General features: G+C 40.7%; 1 protein-coding gene across 1 annotated transcript in view; it reads left to right on the top strand.

The window, feature by feature from the left end:
* GRB14 (growth factor receptor bound protein 14) overlaps window positions 1-26691 on the top strand; it is a 101284-nt gene that overhangs the window by 3148 nt on the left and 71445 nt on the right. The gene's annotated exons all lie outside the window — the stretch shown is intronic.

The raw sequence follows: 26691 nt of genomic DNA, 5'->3' as shown, positions 1-26691 counted from the left end.
ATTATCACAGCTTTCAAGCGTTCAGGTAGGATTTGCACTCCAATAGTGGGTCATCTTTTCTGGGGAGAAAAAAAATAAGTTGTCAGAAACTATTCTTTTGTAGTCCATGTTCACTTATAACATGCTTGAGCATGGATGGATACTAGAGAGCAAGAGCAGTTAAGCTTTCATTTCAGCATTGAACACTGCTGCTTTCTTCAGTTCAAACTTTCAGTTTGTCTCTCAAAAATTGGTCCATCTCAACTCGTCAGTTTCTTTTATTTTTGTGGGTGGAAGAAACTTTATCTGGGTGGAACACTCCCAGTGGTGCTACCTCTGGGGCATTGTCTTTGCACGCTCATTCTCTGGTTCTCTGTGGGATCTTTCCTGTGAGGTGCCTTAAGAGGCAGGGCAAGTGCAAGAGGAAGTAGAGCTGGTGAGTACCTACTCACTGTAGTACTGTTCCTTGCGCAACTTTCAGATTTTCACTAAGAAACTGTGGAAGATAACATGGCTACCAGCAACGTTTATCTGGAGTTGACCCCCTCCATGGCTGCTGCTGTTCAATGGCATGGGGACTGTCAGTGGCAGCATAGCTTCTACTGGAAAATGTCCTCCTGGGGTATGTGAGGTGTAAAAATCTGAGGGGGGGAGGATCTCTTTGATAATCCCTACCAAACCCTTTAAACCTGTCCCATTACAGGGGACTGTGTTCTGAAAGAAGTCCATCTGGATGGCATTTGCAGGCCCCTCTGGTTGTCCTAACATGAGAACCCCTGTCATGGAGAAAATCTGGCCCACCGTTCCAACTGCTGTGTCGCTATGTCTCAACTTCTTCCCAGTCTTAGTAAGCTCCTTTGCAATATGTGTCTTGAGGCTGATGCAAAGGATAGGTATAAGGGGCTTATCAGCAAAATGCAAGGGTAGCACTTTGGTGAGATGCCAATTCCTGACCTCTAGGTAGTGACACTGTCCCTCTTCAGAGGCTCCGTCTTTCAATATTGGCCTCTGACAACTTCTTGCTTGTGGCTTAAAGAGCTTTGTTTTTCTCTCAACCCCCTTTTCCCCATGACAAGTTGTGCAAGAGTGTCCATTACTTTAACTTTTCTGCAGTCTCCCGCTCTGAAGGTTGGGGGTGTGCGGTGGGGGACTGGAGCTAGAGATCACCACTACTTTATCCTTCCCCACCTGATTCTGTTTGGGGTCCTTCTCATCTTCACCTAGGAATAGCAGTGGTGTTTGCTTATACTATTATTGCTCTGTTTTGCAATAACGGAGTAAAATTGACCTAATTCTTGTCAGTTTTACAACTGCTCACAGGATTTTGAATGCCAACAGTGAAACTGAGTGCACACTTGTAATTTTAATGCCTGGGGAAGCTCTAAACAGCAGAAGAGGCAGGAAGAATACATGTTTGGAAAATTCTTCACCATCATAAGTGCTAGAGACTTTTTTTTAAAGTAAGTTTAAATACCTCCTATTGAAGGCTTAGACCTGTCTCTGCCTCCACTCAACATGGCAATCTTCCTATTGAAACTAGTAAATGGATTTTTCAAGTCCTGCTTTAACATGCAAGAGCCCAAGTGCATGATGTTGTAGCCCATCCAGTTGAAAAATATTGGTCTTCATTAGTTAACTCGATCCTGAGGTTGGTGTATGACAGGTGGGCAAACTTTTTGGCCCAAGGGCCACATCTGGGTATGGAAATTGTATGGCGAGCCATGAATGCTCATGGTTCCCGGCCAATGGGAGCTGCAGGGGCAGCACTGGGGGCAGCGCTTGGGGCAGGGCAGTGTGCGGAGCCCTCTGGCTGCCCCTACACATAGGAGCTAGAGGGGGAACATGCCGCTGCTTCCCAGAGCTGCATGGAGCCACGGCACGTGCGGAGCAGGGCAAGGCCCGGACCCCACTCCCCATCGGGAGCTCGAGGGCCAGATTAAAACATCTGAAGAGCCGGATGCAGCCCCTGGACTGTAGTTTGCCCACCCCGGTGTAGGAGTATAAATGTAAGTTTCATATCTTTACTGCTTTTATTGCAGTCTAGTTAAAGGCTCTTGCCCTGGGACTCAAATCTTTTTGGTCCCATTCCTACTCTTTTTTGTCTCCCATTTAAGGAGAAAAATATTGTGTGTGTGTGGGGGGGGGAGGTAAAAGCAGAATCAGTGGATTAAAAATCTTGGGACTTCTTCAAAGATGGAGTTAAAATAACTGTATTATACAGGGCCTAATCCAATGCTCAGTAAAGTCAAAGGGGTCTTGCTTTCACTGGGCATTTGATCAAGCCCATAATATCTGTCGGCTGAGAATGCCAGCACTTTACCGATGTAAATTGCAATGAACCTATAGCTTACAGTTAAAGTAAAAATGCTTTAAGTCCAGAAATATTCTTCTTAACCAAATATTGACTCTCATTTCTGTTTGGCTTTGCAATTCAGATTTAAACTGTCTAATACTTTTTTTACAGTAAAGTATTATATCTTCCTTGCACATGGGTAAACAGATGTGCAGAGAGCTGAAGTACTTGTCAAAAGGTTTCACAGAATAAGTGTCAGATTCTCTGCTAAAATTCGTGAGTCCCAATTCCCAGTGGTTAGTTTAGCCACTTATTTTTACTCCTCCTTTGTAACAGAGTTGCAGTATATTTAATACATACACAAACACTACTGTGACTATATTATAACTATGCTGAAGTATGTGAATGTTATAGTCTACTGGAAACCTCAAAGCCACCTGCAATAAAGGAATTCATTATCTCTCTAAAAAGAAAAATGTAATTTATGTTACTGTCAAATACTTTATTATATATAGTGCTCATGGCTAAAGAGTTTTCTCCTTCATACCTCTGTTTTCGCAGACTGTCATATTAGACGCTTCCTTCTCACCTTAATTTATTTTCCTGATGAATTTAAGCAATAGAGACAAGTAAAAGAAAATTTACAAAATTAGTTTCTACATAAGCCTAACGTATCATTGTCAGCCAAGTATGCTTCACAGTCTTTAGGATACACCCAGAGATGGAGTTACCACTTAGTGTTAATATTTTTAAGCAATCTTTCATTATTGACTAAGTGTGAACTTTTACTTTCCCAAGCTGAAGTTTACTCTTCTGATGACCTTTTGTCTTTGTTTAAAGCATTGTCAAACACACCACAGTGAATGCTGACTGACTAGGACACCTGTTTAATGGGACTGACTTGACGGAATTGAGTTTATGTGGGCTACTAACTTGCTTTTATAGCAGAATGATCAATTGCCTACAATCTTGGGAAGTGGGACATCTGTGTTTAAACATTATTCAGTTCTGCACTATCAACACAGCTGTCAGTCTCCCATTTCCTCATACAGTTTGGGAAAGTTTTGCATTATGTCATCATTGACTGCAGTCCTGATATTATGGCAACATTTATTAGAACAGAATTTTGTACCACAGGTGCCTGAAACTTACTGTTAAAACATATTTCAGAGTGGTAGCCGTGTTAGTCTGTATCGGCAAAAAGAACGAGGAGTACTTGTGGCACCTTAGAGACTAACACATTTATTTGGGCATAAACTTTCGTGGGCTAAAGCCCACTTTGTTGGATGCATGCAGTGGAAAATACAGTAGGAAGATATATTTACACAGAGAACATGAAAAAATGGGCATTGCCATACCAACTCTAACGAGACTAATCAATTAAGGTGGGCTATTATGAGCAGGAGGAAAAAAAACTTTTGTAGTGATCATCAGGATGGCCTATTTCAAACAGTTGACAAGAAGGTGTGAGTAACAGTAGGGGAAAAATTAGCATGGGGAAATAGTTTTTACTTTGTGTAATGACCCATCCACTCCCAGTCTTTATTCAAGCCTAATTTAATGGTGTCCAGTTTGCAAATTAATTCCAGTTCTGAAGTTTCTCATTGGAGTCTGTTTTTGATTTTGATGTTGTTGTTGTTGAATTGTGACTTATAGGTCGGTAATTGAGTGACCAGGGAGGTTGAAGTGTTCTCCGACTGGTTTTTGAATGTTATAATTTTTGGATATTCTAATATTATAATTAATGGATATTCTAATGAACCAACACCATATAAACAGAATAGCTTTTGCTGAAGAAACTTAACACTCTTAAAATTTGAACAGATAAAACTACACAAGAGCTTTGGTTTAATAAAACAAATAAAAAAAGACTGTGTACTTATAGGGCCAGTAGGGTCACAAGTCTTGAGTTCTTTTCAAGTGGGGAAAGAGGGACTGAGATGGGTATCCCAGGGAGTGAGCTGTACACTTTGAGGCACACTGGTACTTCTTGAACTAATACCGATCCATCTATTTTAGGTATTTGTAAGACTTGATTTCAGCAAGGAGCTACGTGGGGGTGAGATTGCACCTGGGTGGGGCTGATGGCAAGATCAGGCCTTGGTCTGAGAATACAAAAAGCTGAGCTGTATTGCTCTGCTTAGAGAAAACCAATCTGTTCCCTGCTCTCTTATTCTCTTTCTTTAGTGCATGAGTAATACAAGAACAGAGACAAAATCAGTGTCTGTCAAATTTAGAACAAATAAAAGGAAACACTTCATACAGTAACAGTACATATGTAATCAGTCTGTGGAATTCACTTCTGTAGGAAATCATTCAAATACTGTAGATGTAATATAAGACGACTGGATAGTTTTGGCCATAAATAACTCCTGTATATATGCATGCTCAGCAAAGAGTAATCAGATATCTTGCTTCAGGGCATAATATGTTCCTCTGCAGGGATCAGGAAGAAAATTTAGCCCTAAAGTACAGCTTTGCAGAATTGGCCAAGTGTGTTGGTAGGGAATTTTGCCTTTCTCTTAAGAGTCAACCATTTGTTATTGTCAGAAGAAGTATATAAGAGTTGAATCTATGGTATGATCAGGAATGGCAAATCCCATTTCTATCTTTGGTATATTTTATTGGATTCTATGCATGCTATACTACCTATATTTTTACATTCCTTGTTTCTTAATTTAAAGAGGAAAATAGATTATAGCTCTGATCTTTGTTTTGTGCTTTAAAGTGTGACCATTAAATATATGAATGGTCAGTACTTTCTTCTGTAATTTATATCAAACAGAATCCAACAGAAAAATGGATGTTTGGGTAATCTGCTAATGATCAGAAAAACAATCTCTTTTTATATTCTTTAGCATACTTTTTCATTTCCCCCCATTCATCTTAAATAAAGACAAGTATTTAAAGGGTTATTGAAATTATTAAAGCCTAGAGTCAGTTAAGTTTCAGTTTTCAGTGGTCTGTAATGACAAAACAAGAGTAATTTGCCCTGGAGTGACCGTTCTTGCTTTGCTCAAGGATAAGGCAAAAACTATTTTACCACAAAAGTCATTCAAGGTAATTAGTGCTTTGAGTTTCCTTGAATCCAATTTGAAGTGTCAAAATAAAACTACAGTGAATCTCAAGGTGAAGAACAATTTATTCCTTGAAATGTTATCTTTGTGTGTTTCTCTTTCTTGGTGTCCTCAACAAATAGATATTTTTATCATTGAGATCGAATACACTTTAAATAATTCCACAATTTTCATTTTAGAAAAACAGTGCTGTAAGAGAACCTTCGATACATATTTTAAGTTCCAGTATGATTGTTTGCTTCCTTTCAGAATTTCCTGCCTTGGATTAGTAACTTTGTTTAAAATTTCATGACAAAGAAGAACTTTATGGCATAGAACATGGCCTTTCTTTAAATATTTACTAATCAAAAGTTAAAATTAACATTAAGCATTTGACACTCTCATAACCCTTCTCCTTTACTGCCACTATAGTTCAAAGTTTTTCAGCATTTCCATTTGAAACCTCATTTTTCACAGTTACAAATAGAGCTGTTAGTAATTGTGCATTGCTAAATATCTGACAAATTTGCTAAGTCCCAGTGACAAAACTTGATAAAAACAAACATTATCTCTTGACTTGAAAACTCCCTCAGGCTTAGGGTTGATTAACTGAAATAGAAAGGGGAGACACCTGTGCTCCCACTTGAATGGTTCATGAATTTCCAGTTAAGTGGTGGTGGTTGTACTTGTGAATATTAGGAGTCATGTAGGCCTATGAACTATCTTATTTTTAGATTCATTTTTGCACAAGATATAAATGCTTTTAGGACTCATGAACCTTAAGGTTTCATTTCCTTCAAATTTTGTTATTATGCTAAGATTTATTTTTTTAAGCTTGGGAGTACAGCAGGGAATTGAATGCATGAATGAGGATTTTATATACATATATTTTAGCAAAAAATGAATGAAAACTACAAAACAATGACAGCAAAAAAGTTTTGGTGGTAAGTAGGGAGAAACTTAAGGATAAATGCCTTGTTTCAGCTAACCTGAAAAAGTAGTCTGCTAAACAAAGTCTTGTTCTACATACAGATTTTTGTATTAGTATAACAGCTTTGGCTGGTGTGTGTGTGTGTGTTAAATGAAAATAGTTATATCAGTACAGCCTTTAGTATGGATGCAACTCTACTGGTATAAAGGTGCCTTATATTGGCATAGATTTTCCCTTTCTGTACACCAAGATATACTGTTATAACCACACTTTTATACTGCTAAACTGTTGACACTAGGGGAATTGTGCCACTTTAACTCTATCTGTGTAGCTAAAACAGTACAACTTTCGTGTGTAGACTAGGCCTAATAAGCTGCTATGTATTCTCTACATTTCCATTTCCATTCTTTGATAATTGGAAAGATGTGTGTTAAGATGTTTCCAATCTATTGTCGGGATAAATTTAGCTGATGCATCAATTGATGTTGATGGATATTTGGCTGCATGTGTGTGTGTTCTCTCTCTGTGCTGCCCGAGCCGTGTGCAGACAGCTGGCACGGCAGACCTTGAGTGGTCTGCCCAAAGACCGCAAGATTCGTTAAGGGATGAAGGCACCCACCCAGGCTTGTCGTCAAAGCACGGTACTAGTATGCCGCAGACTCTGCCGGATCACTAATACATGGATGCCTGTAACAGTGGACCAGCTCAGTGAACTGTTGGACTTTCCATTCCTCCCTAGGCTAGACAAAGACACTCCCTCTGAGCTACATTTTTATACCCCGATACAAACAAGTTACGTACTGCCCCCTGACATGGCTATTTACTACCCCTCACCTTGTACATGTTGGTTTGGTTAAAACATTTTATTGCATACTGTTATCCTGACCTTATCTTTTAGGAGGGGTCAGTGTGTTTCTGTTATCCTTGGGGAATGTTTTTGTACCATCCTTGATATTGGGATGTATTTGCGTGAGTACTTTGTGCCTATTACATTCTCCTGCTTTTTGTCTTTTTATGGGGAGGATGTTTACCCATTATCCCGGAAAAGCATAATGCACAGACTGAAAATGACCCAGTGGACACTAAACTGTTTTTTGGCCATTTTGCTTTACCCATGATTTATTTCCTTCCTAAGTGAAGTACTTTGTATGTGGTTTTAATTGAATTTAATCTTGTTGAATTCAGATCAATTTGTCAAGGTCATTTTGAATTCTAATACTGTCCTCCAAAGTGCTTGCAACCCCTCCCAGTTTGGTGTAATCTGCAGTTTTTATAAACATACTTTTCCCCCATCCCAGAGAGTCAACCACTCTCAGACTTTTCTATTGTATAAAAAGGTGCTGGCAGGATCTCCCAGAGCAGTTGGTCTTGGAGTTAACATCCTACTGATATACATGGTGTAGTTCACGTCTCTGAGCTACTGTCTCATACTGTCCCAGGCACACCATGCAAAGGTTACGTTTGGTTCCTGTTTCCAGTTGGTTCCTGTTGCAATCATGGGGGCTAGAATCTTTTGTTTAAATGAAATCTAATAGATAATCACATGAGAACTGGGACCATTGTCTCTATGCTATAGTACCTATGAATTAATCCAGTCCTGAAAGCAAGGAGGCAAAAAAAAAAAAATGTCAATGGAAGCTAGTTTCATTGCCAGTCTACTTCCTTTCCAGTTCACTTTATCTCCTTGTAACATGGCATGTAGCCTCCTGCCTCAGTTGTTAGTTCTCGCTCTCTCTCTTTTCCCTAGCCTCCCTCTTTCTCTTCCAGAGAGAAGAAAAGGAGGCAGGGGAAAGGAGTCTAGTAACAGAAGAATAAGGGGTTTAAGATTGGTGAAAAGGAGAGAGAGAGAGAGAGAGAGGGGAAGGGCAGTGAGGAAAATTCCTTGGCTGCAGAGACTTCCCAGTCAGCTGACAGACAAATGGAGGCTGTCAAGAGAGCATCCTATGGGGAATCAGATGGGAGAGTCTGAGCTTCCAAGTCATGGGTCTGACTTGAAATTTGCTCAGAATCAGCCCCTTCTTGCAGGGACAAAGCATCAGCTCTGACTTCTTCATTGCACAGCCTGTCTGAGAGCTGCTCACCAGCTACTCTTGGATTTACCTTTCAAACTGATTAACTCCTAGTGTGCAGAGAATGTCTTGTCTTTATTTTCATAGGCTCCTGACTTCAGTGTCTGTACGCTAAATGCAGTCTCTGTCCCAGCCCTCAAAGCCCAGATTTGTTTCTCATCCTCACGAGGTGTGCTGCTGATGAAGGGAACTTGGAATTGATTTCCCTCTTCTACAATACAGTAAAAAGAACAGGAGTACTTGTGGCACCTTAGAGACTAACAAATTTATTAGAGCATAAGCTTTCGTGGGCTACAACCCACTTCTTCGGATGCATATAGAGTGAAACATATATTGAGGAGATATATATATATATATATACACACATACAGAGAGCATGAACAGGTGGGAGTTGTCTTACCAACTCTGAGAGGCCAATTAAGTAATACAGTGGGGACCTGTCCTTCCCTTTCCAGCCAGGTTGGGGCAGCAGAGATCAGCCTGTTGCCTCTAATCTCTGGAACCAAAATTACTTGATTCAGAAATGCCCTCATGGGAGTTGTAGTTCAGGTGTCTCATGTGCCCATTCTCCTCTATAGGCCGGGCTTATGATACACCACAGCCTTGCCTCTTGGTAAGGGCATGTGGTGCATCATGGGATACAAAGTCTGTTCGGGTAGCCTGGCCCATATCGGAGAACAGGGATATGACGCACTGTGGGGGCATATACAAATTGAAATATTTTTGTTTTATGATGATTTTTTGTGTGTCAAAACTGTATTGATGGAAAATTTCTGACCAGCTCTACTGTAGACCCTTTTTTCCCTAGGAGAAACTGACAAGGTGTGTCTATATGTTTGTTTGTTCCCCCCCCCACCCTTGCATTGATTTCCTTTTGCACCTTAGCCTCTAGATGCAGACACACATAGAAAGAAGTGTCATCTTCATCTATATCTCCAGAAAGGCCAGGTTGCAAGATATAGAAATTTCTCTGAGGTGTCTGGAGATCTCCCCCTTATCTTTTTTACTTACCCCCCCAAGGCAACACATTCTACAGCGCCTTTTGATAAGTGATTCCTTAGAATCCTCCCTTCTCTTTGAAGCTTCGTTGACTTGCCTTCTGGGAAGGACATTCATGGACTCACCATATTTGCTTCCACACCGCAGTCTTGGGAAGCCTACTTATTGTCCTCCCATTCCACTGGTACTACCTTGCTTTGGCTCAGTGCTCTTGGCATCTATGAACAGTGGATTCCCAGCTAAGTGGGTTGGTGGTGCAAGAATAGATGAGAAAACTGCTTTAGCCAAAACTTGGAGCCTGCTAAGGTTATATGTAGTCTCCTAGAAACATGATATATTTTTGTTTCTATTTGCAACCATTTCTGTTTCTATTATCTCAGCTTAGTATCGCGTAAATCTCTGTTCTTTAGTAATAAACTTATTCTTGTGTTGTTATAATTCATCTCAGTGCTGTTATATTTAAGTGAGATATACAGGCTGGTGTATATTCTGTCTCTTTGGAGACGACAGATCTGTATTTCTGTGGGCATCCAGTGACAGACTGGATGCTGCAGGGAGATCCTTCTGGAGAATTTGGGAACTGAAGTACACCAAGGGTTATCCTGCAAGGCAAAGTTAGGAGTGGCAGAGTCCTAAAGAGTTTGTTTGGTTCGATAACAGACTCGGATGGCAGGGAGCTGCCACACATTATGGCATCAGCATATCTCTCCTTTGCTAAGGCAGGAGGGTGGCTTTCAGTTCTGGATGCTGAGAAAGCATCACTGCTATACTGGAGAGCTAGTGCCATATACCGTCCATTTAAGTTAATGGAAGATGTGTCATTCATTCCCTTTTTACTGATTTCAAAATCTCAACCAACTTTCCCCCCAAAGAGCTAGAATGTTAGATGTGCCAAGTAAGGATAACCAACCAAATAGGGAAGAAGAACCAGGGTTGCAATGATCTCCTCCAGTTTATATGTTTTAGACATATGGACCTCTTTATTATTTTGCTAAGAGTATGCCTGCATTATCTGGGCCTCAGTCTCAAACAATGAGAGCAAACCTTTGCTCCTGTGCAAAGTCCCACTGACTTCAGAAGTGTTCCATGCAGGTGCAATGTTCTGCTTGCACAGATCCAGTTGTAGGATCGGGGCATTGTACTGTATATTTGTAAACTAACTTGGTCATCATAGGTGATTGAGAGGTGGTGGTGGCTTTTTGACCTCATAACAATTTTGTACAAACATCTACATTACAAACTTACAGTATATGAGGTAAAGTGGACAACTTAGACACTCTTCACTATGGGATGAGATATTAACTAGTTGGTAGCTTTCTCCATAGGCTGTATTGTGCGAATTTCCGAGAAACTAAGATGTTTTGGGATCAAAGCTTTTATTATGACTCTGTCTCCACCTTGTGCCTTTTTGGCTCTTTTAATTTTTTACATCAATGTAAATCAAATTCAACATGGTTTCTATTCTTAGTTACTGTGCAGCTTTTTTGTTGCAGAAGAATGGTGTGATCCCAGTGGATCTTTGGACGGTTGCATTTTAAATGGTTGGAAAGCTCTTAAGGGTGTGTGTGTATGTAATTTAATTTTATTATATTTCTATCCAAACTAAAAATAGGAAACCATTAAATTGTGAAGATGTGTACTCAGAGGTCCCTGAAAAGAGAAAGTGACCTGAATTCAGGGAGAAACACTCACAAAATAAAAATGTAGCTGCAACAGGAAGAATTTATATTTAAATAAACAGAACATACTGCCAAGCAGATACCAACAGCTAAACCTGGTCAGTGACCTTAACATTTGATAATATATATTAAGTAATTTTAAGTAGCTATTAATGAAAATTGCTTTGCCGTGTGCACGTATTTACTTTCCAGTTATACACTATTCAGGGATATCTGTGATGACACTTGACCATTCTAAACAGCACTGTCATTTGAAGGCTATTAGAATGCAAGACATTTCTAATCCTAGTTGTCACCTACGTAACTAAGTTTACCACTGCAATGTCAGTGCATTTAAGATTATTTCTAGCTTCCCAATGAGAACAGTTCATCTGGACAAGAGACTGGTTTTCACTCACGTAGCCCATGGGAAACTGACACTTTGCTGCTTATCTCGCTGTCTTTTTGTTCCTCAGCCTGTCCACTCCCCTCAGCACTAAAAACTTTGAATCAGGAGAACCCAGATGGTAAGGAAAGCCTGCTTTCTGTAAGAAAAAGGATGGGGAAAATTACTTAAAAACTCTAAGGCCACTAAGATCACAGTTTTATGGTAGCGCGTTTGGCCATCTATCAGTTACTTAGTGTAAGGGGTTTGGGGGAGGGGGACCATCTTTCTGTAGGGTGTTTGTACAGCGCCTAGCACAATGGGGTCCTGGTCCATGGCTACTTCTAGGCATTCCTGAAATGCTGCTGCTGCTACGACGACTACAACTGATACAACATATTGGGTTTCAGAGCACCAGGACTTCAACTTTCTACTATGACATTTCAGTCTTAAGCCTGGTCTATACTACATGATTAGGTTGACATAAGCTGCCTTGTGTCGACCTAGCTGTGGAAGTGTCTTCACTTAAATTTAGCTCCCGCTGACATAAGTGCCTCTCGATGCCAATTTAGTAACACCACCTCCTCAAGTGCTGTAGAGTCACAGTCGATGTAGTTAGGTCAATGCAGCATCAGTGTAGATGCTCCATTGCTTATGTCACCTGTTACTAGCATTCAAGAGCCATCCCACAATGCTCCATACTGACAATACAATCGATACACTTGTGCCTGCGCACAAGTGACTTAACTGTGGTGGCTGTATGCCAACATAAGTTAGGTCAACATCATTTTGTAGTATAGACTTATTAGGGAGGTGACGGGGTTAATTATCTGACCTTCTTTAGGCAAGATAGGCTCCCCCTATGTATGTCCTTGCTGCAGAGAGGAAATTAGGTAAATTCCAGCTGGGGAAAGTTTCTTCAAGCACCTAGATTTGGGGGAACTTTTTCTTATTGTGTGTGTCAAGAAGCAAGAGTTGACATCCTTTAGGAAAAGAGTTTCTCCAAACTATCAATCTAGTTTGGAGAAACCACTATCCTCAGGAGAGCACTCTCACTCCAGAAAAAGCCACATAAAGCAGGGTTCTGCCATAAAGAGCTGGTAGAATCTCCAGCCCAATTATCCTAGATGATTGGGCCTTAAGAGATTACATTGGATCACTGAGCATATTCAGTGTTTCTAGTTGTTTCTCTCAATGAGTGTCTACAGTGAAGAGCTACAGTGGTGCAGTGCAGCATTTTAAGTGTAGACACTCACTACAGCGGTGGGAGTGGTTTTTCCATTGCTGTAGTTCAGTGGTTCTCAGACTTTTGTACTGATGACCCCTTTCACACAGCAAGCGTCTGAGTGCGACCCCCCCCTTATACATTAAAAACACTTTTTAATATATTTAACACCATTATAAATGCTGGAGGCAAAGCAGGGTTTGGTGTGGAGGCTGTCAGCTCATGACCCCCGCTGTAATAACCTCACGACTCCCTACGGGGTCCCGACTCCCAGTTTGAGAACCCTTGCTGTAGTTAATCCACCTCTCCAAGAGGCAGTGGCAAGATTGGTGGAAGATTTCTTCCATTGACCTAGCACTGTCTACATGGGGGGGTTAAGTTGGTATAGCTCTCATCTCTCGGGTGTGGATGTACCTCTGCTGATTTTAAATTCCCAGTGTAGACCAGACCTTAGTTATGTCTAAAGCTCTTATCACAAGATACTGAGGAGTGTATTCTTCAATTGCAGGCTTGCATGGGGAGAAGGGAGTTCTTAAAGATGGTGCTTTTGCAAATGGACTCATCCTGTCATATAGCTCTAAAATGAGAGCCTCTTAGCCAGGGAGATCTAAAAGAGGTAACCTCCCTTTCACCCAAAAAAGGTAATTGTGGGGGAAGGAAGTAATGACCGGATGGGAGAAATGAGATGGCCAACAATAAAGGAAACTCCCTCCTCTTCTCAGTCCCTAACTCTGATGCTTGTCATGGGAAGGCATTCTGTTGCTAATAAGCTGCCAGTTTGGCCTAGCCATTTTAATGACAGCTTTGTTAATATGTGAAATTACTCACTCAATCAGCTCCAGATAGATTTCATGATATTGCTTAACTTTGAGAAGTCGCTGTGTGTGTGTGTGTATGTGTATGTGTACTGGTTTAATTTTATTTTTATATATATATATAAAATTAAACCAGTACACAGATACGCTGTAACATTTCTATTTCAGGTACATACATATACACTGTGGCAAGTATATGTGCTAAATACTGGTTTATATGCATATACATTCAGAACTTGCTACAATGTTCATGATGTGCAGCAAAGCAAGATAGTATAAATTGTCTTGTGACCAAAACTGAAATTTTCAGCTACTGCCTGCACTTAGGCTATAAATAGGCTTTTTATATTAGTTCTGTTATGAGAACTCCTATTACTGATTGCATTAAGACCTTGAGTTTGTGAGCAGCTGCAAGCATTTGATAATGACATAGAAATGCTTTCAAATGTTGAGAAAACATTCTTACAAACTTCCAGCTCTTTTCCTCATTACTAATAGTTATTGATATATTAAGGGGAAAAGAAAACATGAAATACAATGGTTTTGTTATGACTGAGTTGGCAGAGCTTTGGAGTTAATGTTCTTTGATTTAACTTGAGCATATCAATTATTACATGAATAGCAAAGCATTGAAAAGTACACCGATTTCCAGGAATTGCTTGTTATGAGGAGTTTAACAATCTACAAATAACTGAACAGAATGGGAGGGGTGGGGGGAATGGGCAGAGGAGGGGGAGAATCCTGCATTATGCTATCTGTGACTTTGCTCACAATTTTTGTAGACAAGAACCTAGAAGAAAGCAATCTTCAGCTGTCTCCACTGTGTATCTAAACTTGGGAACAGTTGACATGCAAAGTGGGGACTAATATCCCCCACAGCAGCTGTGCAGATGAATAGTCTAATAAGGCCACAGAACATTCCGGCATTGATTTTATTTTTATTTATAGGTTTTTTTCCATGTTCATCACCATAATATCTGAACATCTCATAGATATTAATTTAGCCTCTGATATAGGGAAGCATTCTCCCTATTTTACAGTTTGAGCAAGTCACTGAATCTTTGTCTCAGTTCCCAGCCAGGGGCACAACCAGAATTTTCCAGGTTACCTCCCACTCTGGTCATTACCTCAGCATCTCTTTCCCCCCTCATAACCTCAGGGATTCCCCAGGGACTCTCCGATCTCTTGCCCTGTCCCAGTGAACCTTGCTGGGAAGCACTGCTCAGGAACCAGCACTCCCTGCCAGGACTGAGGAATCTAGCTCCACCTGCTGAGAATCCAGCACACAAGTGGGGCCCTGCCCTGACCCTTTCCTGGCCCTGACACTGCTAGGCATGGGGCTTTGCTTGCCAAACTGGGCATATGTGGGCGTGGCTCAGAAAATAGATTTTGGGGAGGCTGAGCCCCCTCTAGCCCTAGCCACTTGCTGCCTCTATGGCAGCCCAGGGTTCACGGAAGCGGGGACCTGGGTCTGGGGCATCCTGGTAAGTGGACCAGGCGTGGGTAAGAGAGACCTGCTGGGACTGGCCAGGACTACTACTTTTCCCCCGTGCTCCCTGCTCTGTGGCCAATGGGGAGGGGCTGCCCCCCCCCCCCATTGTGCCTCGGTCCTTAGTTCATACACATAATCTGTAGCAAAACTGGAGGTAAAATCCAAATCTCCTGAGGCCCTGTCAGTGCATTGCAGGTATGGTCATCTGGTTAGACGTTTTAGCATGAAAGTGCTTCTTGGTTGTACTACTATCTGAATGTCTCTTCGGTCTCCTCTGACAACTGTTTGTCCTCATTGAAACAATGTTTTTAAAACCTATTTTAATATTAAATTAAATGTAGTTGTAAATTGTGTTTTTGTGTAGAGCTATATGGAGATTGATTTCACAGCAACTTTTAAGGTATCAAATTTTGTTCTCGTTTCATGCTGGAATGTCAACAAAAACTTTTGAACATTTTACACAAATACATTTGTATTGAAATGTTTCTTTTTGGCTCAAAAGCCGAGCTTTTCAGTTCAGGACGGTCTTTTTGGGTCCCGGGTGCTCTCTGGTCCCTTCTGATGAGAACTGACTCTCTCACTTTGTACCCTGGTGCTCGGAGTATTGGCATGGAATGTGGGAGATCCAGTCTCAAGTTCCAGCTCTGCCAGACTCCGAGTGATCTGGGATGAAAAACTCTGCTCTAAGTCACACGGACTCTGACCTTCTTTCCCATTGAAACTGATATATCTCTGAAAAACTTTTTGGTGAATTGTCATTTAGTCAAAAATGTTCTGACCAACTCTAGTTTCCTGTTTGCCTTATTAACTGGAGATAAACCATACAAAGCTGATGATATTCAGCCATCTTCGGAACATGGTGCATTTGGGTGGGGAGCTGAAGATATGTGGTGTGATAACTAACCAGTGTGCCATCTACCACATTTTTTTTATTGAATAATTTGTGGTACTTTAGGGATTTTTTGTGGCTACTAGGTTCCATTAGAATGAATTAGAACATTGTACCACTGTATTTTTTTTTAACAAATAGAACATAGACTGCATCCTTGAAATTACTCTTTAGAATAGGCAGGCGTAGGGATAAAATAGGCACACAGCATTGAAAATTAAATGTTAATAGGGGCTTGAAGTAAGACAGGTATCTGGCACGAGTTCTGTAACTCACTTTACTCATTTTATCTAGGGCTGTCAAGCAATTTTTTTTTTAAAAGTGATGTTAAAAAACAATAGAATACTATTTATTTTAAATATTTTTGGATGATTACCACATTTTTGAATATATTAATTTAAATTCTGTGTTAATTTAAAACACAGAATACGAAGTGTACAGTGCTCACTTTATATTTATTTTTGATTACAAATATTTGCACTGTAAAAAATAAAGTGTATTTTTCAATTCACCTCATACAAGTACTGTAGTGCGATCTCTTTACCATGAAAGTTGAACTTACAAATGTAGAATTATGTACCAAAAAACCTGCATTCAAAATAACAGTGTAAAACTTTAGAGGCTACAAGTCTACTCAGTCCTACTTCTTGGTCAGCCAGTCACTCAGACAAACAAGGTTGGTTACAATTTGCAGGAGATAATGCTGCCTGCTTCTTGTTTACAATGTCATCTGAAAGTGAGAACAGGCATTCACATGGCACTGTTGTAGCTGGCGTAGCAAGGTATTTACATGCCAGATATGCTAAACATTCGTATGCCCCTTCATGCTTCACCCACCATTCCAGAGGACATGCTTCCATGCTTCCATCTTCTGGGGTGCTCTGAATTAGGGCTTGCAGAGGGGCAGCCGGAGGGTGGGTAAAGGCAGCCAGTCCAAACCCCTTGTTGCCTGTGATGATCAGCTGATAGACTGCAGTCCGCCCCAGGGCGCGGGGGGCTAAACGGAGACTGGCAGTAGCCACGACTGAGGCAATGTTGGGATAGGGGGTGGGGGTTCCCCTGGGGTGGGGAAACCCAGTAAGACTGTGGGGTACTGCAGGAGGCAGAACCCTGAGATAAGGGCACCGGGGTCCTAGGAGGGACATGGGGGCCAACGGCAAGCGGATCACTGGCCTGCAGAGGGCGCTCCTGGGTCGAAGAGCTAATTCCTGAGGATGACCAGCAGGAGGCCCTGCAGGGGTGAGTCTGCACTGTGCTACAGTATTGTTATAAGTGCGATTAATTTTTGAGTTAATTGCGTGAGTTAACTGCGATTAATTTTAACACCTAAAGCAGGGGGCTAACAGGTGGAGGATTTGTACATGTGAATGGTGATCTTTGAAGTCCTGTAATACATTGCGCATATTAAAGGACAAGGTGACAAAAGCTGAAGTAATGCGTGGAGACTCTATGGCAACAATGGATGTTAGTTTGAAGACTAAAACTGGCATGTTAATTATGCCATATAAGAGAAGAAAAATACTCAGAATAGGATAGATTTATCAGCTGAGACAAACTAACTCAACTCAGTTGGTTACTTTTGTCTTCATCTTCTGGGGTGCTCTGAATTAGAGAGATGCCTTAGTCCTGAACAGCTTAACAAGTAGAAGCTACTCCGCTTCTTGAGCCCCTAGTGAGGAGTTGGTGGTATATCTGCAAATACAGTAGATTGTGAAATGGGGGATATGACAGGGCCTTACTGGGGAGAGGAAATGAGTCACTTGGGCTAGGCTTCTGATAAAGATAGAAACTGAGGAGGTGTGGGGAAAGGAGGAAAGAAAACAAACAGTAGTAGACTCTTTATATCCATCTAACGTGTATATAGTCAACAAGCCCATCTCGGGTCCCTGGTGTCTGCTTACAAAGCTCCTCCAGCCCCAACACTAGAACTGATTGGGAATTTTTCAATTAAATGTTTTTTGATGGAAAACTAAACTTTTAGTGGGAATGATTTGGTTTTAACACGACTTTAATCAGGAAATTTTCTCAGGTCCACGATGGATTTTCTGAGCAGAGAGAGAGAGAACCTCTCTTGACCAACAATAGCCTGGTGGTTTTGGCACTCACCTGGGATGTGTGAGACCGGGGTTCAAGTCCCTGTTCCAAATTGGGCAGAGGAGAGATTTGAAGCAGTGTCTCCCGCCTTCAAGGTGAGTGCACTAACACCAGGCTATTGTGGGGTGGGTTAGTCTCTCTCTTTTTTTTTCAATATTTTTTGAAAGGTCTCAGATTCATCCCAATGTGTAATGGGAAAATTTTCTGAAATCTTAAAAATCTTAGCAGGATAGGAAAACCAGTGCTATAGACCGCCGGGATCTACCCTGGATATGGACAGAGAACTCTTTAATGTTTTTAGGGAAGTAAATACTAATAGGAACTGTGTAATCATGGGAGACTTTAACTTCCCGGATATAGATTGGGGAACAAATGCTAGTAACAATAATAGGGCTCAGATTTTCCTAGACTTAATAGCTGATGAATTCCTTCATCAAATAGTTACTGAACCGATGAGGGGGGATGCCATTCTAGATTTGGTTTTGGTGAGTAGTGAGGACCTCGTTGAGGAAATGGTTGTAGGGGACAACCTTGGCTCGAGTGATCATGAGCTAATTCGGTTTAAACTAAATGGAAGGATTAACAGAATTAAATCGGAGACTAGGGTTTACGATTTCAAAAGGGCTAACTTTAATAAATTAAGGCGACTAATTAGGGAAGTGGATTGGACTAACATATTTATGGATCTAAAGGCAGAAGGTGCCTGGAATTATTTCAAGTTGAAGTTGCAGGAGCTGTCGGAGGCCTGTATTCCGAGAAAGGGAAAACGGATCGTAGGCAGGAGATTTAGACCGAGCTGGATGAACGAGCGTCTCAGAGGGGTGATTAAGAAAAAACAGAAAGCGTACAAAGAGTGGAAGAGGGGAGGGATCGGCAAAGAAACCTACCTTATTGAGGTCAGAGCATGTAGAGATGGAGTGAGAAAGGCCAAAAGCCGTGTAGAGTTGGACCTTGCGAGGGGAATTAAAACCAATAGTAAGAGGTTTTTATAGCCATATAAATAGGAAGAAAACAAACAAAGAAGAAGTGGGACCGCTGAAGACTGTAGATGGAGTGGAGATTAGACATTGTGCCATGCCTAGATTATCCTTAAACGAATATTTTGCATCGGTCTTTAATGAGGCTAATGAAGGGTTTAGGAATAGAGGCAGCATAACGGAGGGGAATAAAGGAGGGGGGGTTGACATTACAGTATCCAACGTAGAAACCAAACTCGAACAGCTTAACGGGACTAAATCGGGCGGACCGGATGATCTTCATTCGAGAATATTAAAGGAACTGGCGCGAGAAATTGCAAGCCCCTTAGCGATAATTTTTAATGAATCTGTAAACTCGGGGGTGGTACCGTTGGACTGGAGAATAGCTAATGTGGTTCCTATTTTCAAGAAGGGGAAAAAAAGTGACCCGGGTAACTACAGGCCTGTTAGTTTAACATCTGTAATATGCAAAGTCTTGGAAAAAATTTTGAAGGAGAAAGTGGTTAAGGACCTTGAGGTCAATGGCAATTGGGACAAACTACAACATGGTTTTACGAAAGGCAGATCATGCCAAACCAACCTGATCTCCTTGTTTGAGAAAGTAACAGATTTTTTAGATAAAGGAAATGTGGTGGATCTAATATACCTCGATTTCAGTAAAGCGTTTGATACAGTATCGCATGAGGAATTATTGGTTAAATTGGAAAAGATGGGGATCGATATGAAAATCCAGAGGTGGATAAAGAACTGGTTAAAGGGGAGACTGCAGCGGGTAGTACTGAAAGGGGAACTGTCAGGTTGGAGGGAGGTTACCAGTGGAGTTCCTCAAGGTTCGGTTTTGGGTCCGATTTTATTTAATCTATTTATTACTGACCTCGGAACCGAATGTAGAAGTGGGCTGATAAAGTTTGCGGATGACACAAAGTTGGGAGGTATTGCCAATTCGGAGAAGGATCGGGATATCCTGCAGGGAGACTTGGATGACCTGGTAAACTGGAGTAATAGTAATAGGATGAAATTTAATAGTGAGAAGTGTAAGGTGATGCATTTAGGGATGACTAACAAGAATTTTAGTTATAAGCTGGGGACGCATCGGTTGGAAGTGATGGAGGAGGAGAAGGACCTCGGAGTCCTGGTTGATCACAGGATGACTATGAGTCGGCAATGTGACATGGCCGTGAAAAAAGCTAATGCGGTCTTGGGATGCATTAGGCGAGGTATTTCTAGTAGGGATAAGGAGGTGCTGCTTCCGTTATACAAGGCGCTGGTGAGACCTCATTTGGAGTACTGTGTACAGTTCTGGTCTCCCATGTTTAAAAAGGATGAACTCAAACTGGAACGGGTACAGAGAAGGGCCACTAGGATGATCAGAGGAATGGAAAACCTGTCGTATGAAAGGAGACTCGAGGAGCTCGGTTTGTTTACCCTAACCAAAAGGAGGCTGAGGGGGGATATGATTGCTCTCTTTAAATATATCAGAGGGATAAATACTAGGGAGGGAGAGGAATTATTTCAGCTCAGTACTAATGTGGACACGAGAACAAATGGATATAAACTGGCCGTTGGGAAGTTTAGGCTTGAAATTAGACAACGGTTTCTAACCGCCAGAGGGGTGAAGTTCTGGAATAGCCTTCCGAGGGAAACGGTGGGGGCGAAAGACCTCTCTGGCTTTAAGATTAAGCTTGATAAGTTTATGGAGGGGATGGTTTGATGGGATAACGTGATTTTAGTCAATAAGTCAATAATGTGCTATCGCTGGTAATTAGTATCAATGGTCAATGTGGGTCTGGCTGGAGAATCTTGCCCGCATGCTCGGGGTTCTGCTGATCGCCATATTTGGGGTCGGGAAGGAATTTTCCTCCAGGGTAGATTGGCAGAGGCCCTGGAGGTTTTTCGCCTTCCTCCGCAGCATGGGGCAGGGTTCGCTTGCTGGAGGATTCTCTGCGACTTGAAGTCTTTAAATCATGATTTGGGGACTTCAACAGCTGAGTCAAGGGAGAGAATTATTCCAGGAGTGGGTGGGTCAGATTTTGTGGCCTGCATCATGTGGGAGGTCAGACTAGATGATCATAATGGTCCCTTCTGACCTTAAAGTCTATGAGTCTATGAGTTCCTGCCTACCTCTAACCCACACCAAAAGAAACTGGCAGCATTTTACCCAAGTCCCAGAACCACTTCTCACTATTTCTGTCGGGGGGGGGGGGAAGTCCCTCTGAGTGAGGCTGGGGGTGAAATCTATTGCTGGTGCTCTGAGGGCTGAGAAGAAGGGGGACACGTGTGCCCTGCCCTGCCCTGCCTGCAGGGTGGAGCAGGGAAGTAGCTGTTCCTTCACATCTGCATACCTGAAAACAAAATGAATATAGCCAGGAGTCCTGGATTTTGTGTAGTGTTAACCTTACATACGTATTTAAACCCTGAGCTTTGCCAGAAGTTATAAGCTGTGTGAGTTCCGTCAGTGGTTTTTTAAACTACTGTGAACTGCATGCTAGTGGAACATATTACTTAGTGAGGCCTAAAATGTGTGGCTCGTGGTAATTATTCCTGGTGAAAGTTAATCCTGCTTAGCTTCTAAGGCCTTGAATATGATTCTACTCAGGATGATATTTGTATCCTCACTCTGTTTCATGTACCCTCTGCTAGGTAATTATGTGACAGGACTCCATGTTTCTAAAACTAAACTGACTCTTTATTAAGAGGATTATTCATAGTGGTGCTGCATCTGTATCTAGCATTCCATCCACATGCATGTAGAGAGGCTGCTTTGGTATCTCCTCCAAACTCTTCTCTCTTGCAGCCTGTGCTCCGTCTGTCAAGTTCCATGCATGTTACTACTTACTCCTATTGAGGAAATAAATATTGAAACTTGACAGAAGTTTGTCTCTTAGCACAGCCTACAGAGCTTCTAAGGTCATCTGAGAGCAACTGTTCTTGGAATAGAAAAGTGAACCAGCATGTGTCTGGGCCTTGTTTGTCAGTCTCTGTCTCTGGCAGCATGCAAGTGCCTATTTCAATTTCCCCTACTCCATTAGTTATTTACTGGGTCAGTCATGATAACATGATGCAAGGGGATGGGGGGGCATGGATCAGTGGTCATGTCTCAATTCCTGTGAGTATCTGGCACAAGCTGGGGAAGCTAATGGTACAACCAGCTGACCAAATTCGCTGATGAATCCTGCTCACGTCCCACCTGAGGGACGAAGTAGAGGGGTTTCAAAATGTACACAGTACACCTGTTTCTTTGCCTCCCCTTGATCCTGGTTGCTGCACCAGCAGCTGGCTGTCAACTGAGCACCACCAATTGACTAATCTGGGTTCAGTTTTCAGCGCAGGGCTCAGAATCTCAACCTATCATGCTTTGCCCTTATCTTGCCCTGAAATGGGTGATGTTAAACATGACTTGTACACAATATAGGCTGGAGAGGTCGATGTGGTGGTATCCTCCTACAACTGAAGAGTGTGCTGCTGGAATTCTATACTGTACCATGCTAGTTTTAAGAAGTGCAAGTCTAAGTAGGTGGAAGATAAATGTGGAGGAATAGAGGTACATAGTTAACGATGATTATTCAACCTTAACTGTAAACTTCCTAGGTATCTAGAATTCAAATTTAAATATTTGGATATATATACTGTGAATGTTGTTTTACAGGGTAACAGTTTAATGCAGCTGTCTCTATGTGGGAATTAATAAATATTTACTCCAGCCCTACTTCAAGCATATCTGAAATCACATTCCATGTTCAGTTTGGAAATAAGACTTTGTTCCATTTTATGCGAGGAAGCAAAATGCACTTTAAAGTCTGAAATGTTTTGTCTTCTGTGCTTCAGTTTTACTTATAAAGAAAATACTTTTTCAGAAAAACGCAACTCTACCGTATAACATATTTCCTCAGTAACCTTGATAGTATAACTCTGATTCTTCTGGTAAAGAGACAGAAACCCAGAAGGATGATGACTGTCTGACCCATTTAGTGGCTCAGGTAACGAAATGCAGATGGTATGACTAACAGGCTTCTCTGACTATATATTGGTCTCTTATGTCATCTAATACTAATGTATTAGGTTAAAATAATAGTTCTGTAGCATCTTTCATGTAAGGGTCTCAAAACTCTTTACAAACACTAATGAATTTAGCTTCTCAATGGTATTATCCTTATTCTAAAAATGTAGAAACTGAGGCACAAAGATTGTGACTTGTCCAAGTTCACATGCTGTATTTGTGGAGGAGGCAGCAACAGAACTTAGCTCTCATTATTCCTGGGCCCGGGCCTTCATAAGACCAGCCTTTCTTCACTAGAAGTGTATCCCTACTTCATGTGCTATTGATAACACTTGATTGTAGCTACTGATTTTCATGAGCTTTCCACAGGTTTTAGATATGCCCCCCCTTCAGTTAATTACCTTTTTTTTTTTTTTTTTTTTTTTTTTTTTAAATAAGAGTGGCAACAAATGTACTTAGCTTCTCTAGAATTTATTATCCAATATAACATACATTTAAGTGTAAGTTACTCTCAAAAGTACTATAAAAAAACTAGCACCTTCTTACTCAGCTGATCTGCTCCCTGTATGTATTCAGAGTAGCATCTGCTATTTTAGTGATGAAAATGGTTCAAAGTGGTACAAACATAGAGTGGGCTGGATTCTATTTCTTGTGTATCACCAACATGGATGTTTACTAAGTTGCAGCTCTAGAGCTAGATCAGTAATAACTTCAACCTACAGAAGGCAAAGGAGTTGAACACATGTACTAAAGATATTAGTTAGCCTGAAAAATCTCTCTTTCTGAAGTTGAGGTCTGCTTATCTCATTCATCAACTTAACTTTGCAGAGCTGGCAGTTGAAAGTTCACCCTGTACATCCCTTTCCTTTAGGAGTCATAGTAAGAATGGGATTACCTGAATTGCTTTCAGTATGCTCCTAACACTTGCAGCTCTGCACTATAAGATAATGACTATAATCAAATCTCATGCTTCAGGGCTTCAGATGGTCACTTGTAAGGGTCAGGAAGGATTTCCCCCCCCCCCCCATGCACATTTGTCCAGATGTAGTCTGGATTTTTTTGCCTTCCTCTGAAACATCAGAAATTGGCCACAGCTGGAGATGGGGTACCAGATGGGGTCGGCCAGTGCTCTGCGGTGGTCAAGAGAATCTTCTTTCTAGATGAAATAGCTAAAGGTAAATAGCTAATGGCATGGGGGCGGTGGAAATTGGCATGCTGCCAGAGACACAGGGAGACTGCCAAACAAGGCCTAGACAAATGCTAGTTCCCTTTTCCTTTCCAGGAAAACCACTGTCCGGCCTATTCCACCATCTTATTGAATATTTTTTTGCCTGAGAATTTCCTTTTTTATTTATTTTTCATGCACACAGCTTGTAACTGAAAATAGCCTAAACTAATTTTCCCTTGAGATAGCTCACATGTTCAGGGTCATACTAACTGTCGTATTTGGTATCGGGAAGGAATTTCCCCCCAGGTCAGATTGGCTGGGACCATGGGACCATGGGGGTTTCTCACCCTCCCCTCCAAAATGGAGCATGGTTTGGCTGCTGGGATCATCTGGACATATTTTACCTAATCAATTCTCTGCCACTGCAGGAACCTCAGGCATTAGTGGCACCGTAGTCTCTGCTGTTTTCTGCCAGTGTCACACAGTTTAGTCTCCCAAGGACCAAAATGCTTTGGTGTCACTAAAATATTTTGGGTTTAATATAGGTGAAAACTAATGGCCTGTGATACACAGGCAGTTTAATGGTCTCTTCTGGCTTTATCTCTATGCAAGTTTAAAAGTGGTATTTTCTAAACCGTGCTGATTTGATATGGAAATAATTTAAAAAACTGAAGTATCCCATAGTACCATTTTAGAGAGACTTTTAAGAACAGATCTGCACAATGTGGGTAGGTATGGTTTTAAAAACATCTGAATTATGGCTTCCTGTTTAAAAACTCAAATGTTCGGTAAAACCTTGGAAAGTAAGAAAATACCTGGTGTTGTCAATATATCTGCCTGGAGCAGAACAAACACAAATAGTCTCACTGGGGAAAATAATCCTCTGCTTCACCTTGTAGACAAATAGGAAAATATTATTCATACAACGAAAAGCATTGAAATTCTTGGCAGCCAACAAGGAACTTCAAGACCTGAGGGTCAGATTAAACTGATTTTGGTTATTTTTATTCCCTTTGCAATAAAGTGGTTGGTGCAATATACTGGGATTACTATTATTGGTGATGGTTTTTTTTTTTTTTTTTTTAAAACCTCACTTTTTGTAGAAAATTTAAAAAAAAAAATCATCATGGGATCTTAAAGCCCCAATACTGCCAACTTGTGCATGTGTAACTGTATTCCTGGGAGTAAAATGTTTGCAGGATTGGGGCCTAACACCAATGTTTTTGTGTCTCAAGTTTTACTGCAAACTTGTTAAAGTCACATTATGGGGTAAAAGGTGAAAAAAAAAATATAATCAAACATTTTGACATTTATAGTACCAATCTGAGAATGGTGGTAGGAGAAGGATATGCTCTTTCCAGATGCTATAGAAAGGAGATGCAAATTTCTAGGATGTAGTTACTTTTGAAGGTCAAATTTTAAACACATAGGTATAATGAATTATTTACCTAAACCTCGAAATAAGTAGAGTATAAAGTAAATGAGTACCATGTCTAATATTTGGGAGATTACATAGTTACCATGAGTTTGGTTTTTCTGTAGCCTGAGTGTGAAACAAACCAAAGTGAAAACTGAGCATCTTTTACTGAGCTAACAAAAAGATTTTTGCCACATTTTAATTGGTTTTATGACTTTATTAAAAGTATATGATTAAAGTTAACTAGACAAGGATCAAATTCTGGACTCCAATCTAGATCCCTTTATGTCTTTGCATCAGTTTACAGCAGCTATTCATCCCTGCCCCGCCTGTCATAATTAAGGCTAATAGATTTTGAAACAACAGGAAAACATTTGCCTGTACTTCCTATTATCTGACAATATTTTTGTCATTCTTTAACAGCTGTGGGTAACAGCATCAACATACTACAGGTGAAATTGTTTTTATTTTATATATATATATATATATATATATATATATATATATATATATATATATATATATATATATATATATATATATATATATATATATATATATATATATATATATATATATATATATATATATATATATATATATATATATAAAAACAATTTTTTTAAATCTGCATATTGCTCTGTGCAAAAAAGCATTAAAGCTCTGATTCAGGGCCTCATTCTGCAGAGTACTTAAGAATGTGCATAAGCCCTATTGACTTCAGGGCCTCACCAAGGTGATCAAGCACATGCCTAACTTTAAAATCATGAATGGGCACATTGAATTTATGAGCTCTAATTATGCCCTATCAGTACCAGTGGCATGTTAGATATGATTATATTTTTTTGTTAATTATATATGATGGTATTGTTTCTCTTTAACGCATCAGCATTTAATTCTTTAAAATCACTGACTAATGTGGCTTGTAATCAGTTTTTCCCTCCCCACCACATTCTGAGCATAAATGGCTGTCTTCATCTTCCAATTATTCTTCCTCCCTCCCCCCACCCGCCCATCACAAGGATAAGGTGGTTTTGGCATGGATTATTATAGTATTTGCCAAGTCAGCTCTGAACATTTCAAGGATATGTACAGTACTCAGACATGCACTAAATAATTTACTCAGTGTTTTTTTTTTTTTTTTTTTTTTTTTTAAAGACCGCAATAGCTGTATATCTTGCACATCATTATTTGAAATGTTATGAACTTTTGACTTGAACTGTTGTAGATTGTTTACCTTGTTAATC

Source organism: Emys orbicularis, chromosome 11 (assembly GCF_028017835.1).
Source record: "Emys orbicularis isolate rEmyOrb1 chromosome 11, rEmyOrb1.hap1, whole genome shotgun sequence".
Taxonomy (NCBI): Eukaryota; Metazoa; Chordata; order Testudines; family Emydidae; genus Emys; species Emys orbicularis.
This window is presented reverse-complemented; position numbering and strand designations above follow the sequence as displayed.